The sequence below is a fragment of the Papaver somniferum genome, chromosome 1 (genome assembly GCF_003573695.1).
Source record: "Papaver somniferum cultivar HN1 chromosome 1, ASM357369v1, whole genome shotgun sequence".
Lineage (NCBI taxonomy): Eukaryota > Viridiplantae > Streptophyta > Magnoliopsida > Ranunculales > Papaveraceae > Papaver > Papaver somniferum.
In genome coordinates this window covers 129,316,349-129,319,874 of record NC_039358.1, presented here as the reverse complement: position 1 = coordinate 129,319,874, position 3,526 = coordinate 129,316,349, and positions in this window count along the sequence as shown.

Here is a 3,526-nt window from a genome sequence, read left to right as displayed (position 1 = left end):
AACTTTTTTTTGATAACTGCATATTTAGACCATTGTTAGTGAACCCAGTCTCGCATGACTTTTGTGATTCTTTTTGATTAATTATTCAATGATCACCGTCAAAATTGGGAAACCCTTTTTATCTCATGCAGTCAAAACCAGGCAACAAACAACTACATATATATGTATACCTAGATCACGAATTGGTAGCGAGGTTATCAATTAGAATAAAAGGAAGCGATGGTATATCTGAAAAAGTGGGGGTACAACAACCACACCCAATATTTCGCTTAGCAATCTGTATGGACAAACTCCAATATACTTTCTAGAGAATCAACTAGACAGTCAGACTCAATCTAGATAAAAAGTATATCAAAGAGTTTATATCTCAATCTCTCGATTTGATATATACTCAAGCAAATAGAAATCTGCGAGTGTTTATCAAATACTAGAGAGATAACTTGGATGGTACCAAAGACCAATAACCAAGTGTCAATCAATTTAAATCAACAATCAAAAGGTCGGATATTATAATTGATTGAACAACGCACAACCTGTGATATTTCAATTATATAACAAAATATAATGCGGAAAAAAAATAACACAGACACCAGAATTTTGTTAACGAGGAAACCGCAAATGCAGAAAAACCCCGGGACCTAGTCCAGTTTGAACACACACTGTATTAAGCCGCTACAGACACTAGCTTACTCCAAATTAACTTCGGTATGGACTGTAGTTGAACCCCAATCAATCTCACATTGATCCAAGGTACAGTTATGTTCCTACGTCTCTGATCCCAGCAGGATGCTACGTACTTGATTCCCTTAGCTGATCTCACCCACAACTAAGAGTTGCTACGACCCAAAGTCGAAGACTTTAATAAACAAATTTGTATCACACAGAAAAGTCTACGGTAATAGATAAATCCGTCTCCCACAAATATACCTACGAGTTTTGTTCCGTCTTTTGATAAATCAAGGTGAACAGGAACCAATTGATAAACCAGACTTATATTCCCGAAGAACAACCTAGTATTATCAATCACCTCACGATAATCTTAATCGACGCAGCGCAAAAAATATTGCGGAATCACAAACGATGAGACGAAGTGTTTGTGATTTCTTTTATATCTTGCCTATCGGAGATATCATTCTCAAGCCAATTATTAAAATTGTACTCGTACGATAGAAACAACAAGATCAGATCACACAACTACAAGAAAGTAGTATCGGTTTGGCTTCACAATCCCAATGAAGTCTTTAAGTCGTTAACCTGGTTTAGAAGAAGAAACCAAAGGTTAAAGGAGAATCGACTCTAGCTTAGCACAAGTAGTATCACACAGAAGATGTGGGGATTAGGTTTACCATTTGCTAGAGTTCTCCCTTATATTGCAATCAATGTTAGCTTGGTAACAAAACATTCAATATTCACCGTTAGATGAAAACCTGATTAGATTCAAGCTAATATCTTTCAACCGTTAGATCGAAGACTAGCTTGTTACACACAAATGAAATGCACGTTTCTAGACTTGTGTAACCGTACCCAAACTTGTACATTTGTTGGTTCAACAATAGTCAACCAAATGGTTAGCCATATGATCACTTTCATATCAACCATATTCTTCTTCACCATAACTGGTTCAAGTGACTCAAATGAACTAGTTAGAGAGTTGTTCAATTGCAAGGAAATCTTATGTAACTACACAATACACAATCGAATCAAAAACGATTTGATTCACTCGAATCGGTTCATGAACTATATAGCCACGGTTTACAATTTGCATTCCTTAGTTTATATAAGAATAAGTTCACAAACATCGTTTTTAGATATAACCTACTCAAATTCGCGGACTGGGTTCGCGGACTTAAGTTCCCGGACGGAGTTCACAAACTCCAGCAGAATTTCTCGGGTCGAGAACTTCCGCCAGTTCGCGGACTTGGCTCATGCCACTATTCCGGTTCTCTTGATCAACAAAGTTCGCAAACTTCGGTTCAAGGAATAAGGACTTATACATATATGTGTTTCCACAACAATGCTTATATTCTCCAATGGTTGTATAATCTAAACTCTCATTTCAATCATTGAAACATTCTTAGAGGACGTTGATATTCTATAGTTGTTATTCACAAACTATTTTTCGTCAAAGTAAGAAATTTTCAAAGTGATTGAAACTTGTCATGACTTTCGTCACTAGGTAAAGATGAACTTTGCTAAAGCGAAAGCTTACCAACACATGTTTCGAGAAATAGATAGGCGAGATAAACTCGGCTCGAAATAGCCAATGTGTATAATCTAAGTCTATATAGCAAAACGACTATTGTCTCAAGATAGGAGATAAATATACTTTTGACTGATAGATAAGTTCAAGTCTCCACATACCTTTTAGTCGATGAAGATCCACCGGTTCCTTGAGTAGTCCTTCGTCTTGTATGATGATTTCCATGGAGTTCTTGAGCTCAACTACACTTTATATCCTAATCCGAAACCTTAGCTATAGTAGACTAGAAATCAATACTTATAGTTTTGATCACTAACATTGACAAACATGCTTGAGATAGCAACGCATGCGAGTTCGACCGAGCAATGCTCTAACAATATCTCGTATGCTCTTTTTATTGGATCAAGTAGTTCTAGAGTGTCTGCTATTTGAAGAAGAAGATGACCGACAGGAAATCAAGAATTTCGTAGAATTAATGAAAAGTAATATCAATCTAAGTTTTGGCTTGGCTTGGCTTGCGAGAAGACGGGTAAAGTTAGAGTTATCATGTCAGCAAAATTTAAAACCGTCAGATGTTAATAAGTGTACGGCTGAGATATTTTATCAAAATATTTTGTTAAAATGGTTTGTCAAGGGATCCCGACCATTTCAGAAAACGTTTTTCATTTGTTTTATGTATTTGAAAACAGAAAAATCAAAACACCAAATAATCGTTTTCTATGTTTGTTCTTTTTTTTTTCCTTCTTCTTCTTTTCAGAACAAAGTAAGAGCTTGCGGAAAGAATTGTATGTGCAAGAATTTTTTTTATCATTATATCGACGAGTCTTTACATTTGATTTAGTTTAGTTAATTTCCTTTATTTTCAAAACAGTTTTTAAATTTCCAACCAAATAGCTTTTAGAAAATGAAACAACGAAAAATGATATGTTTTTAAAACAGTAGAAAACTATTTTTAAAAACTGTTTTTAAAAATCGTACCAAAGAGGGTCCAACTTTTTCCTGAATGTTAACTTTCCTCGAGTCAGAGTCACGGAGAGACACCACTCCGTGAGAATCCAAAGTTTCTTGATTTTACTCGGCTTCAGACTTTCCATATTCCGTAAACTTCTCAATCTTCTGTTATTTCTCTCTCGAGCTCAATTGTATCTCCATTAGTTCTGATCATTACTGATCATCCTCATTGACATGGTTAGCAGCAAAAACAACTTCCATTCCATGTATTCTCCTTGTCCATCACCTCCGGCTATTAATGGCAACTCCAATCCTCATACCAATAATCACCACTACTTCCAAGGTCCGTTACAAACTACTCCTCCTTCAATCAGT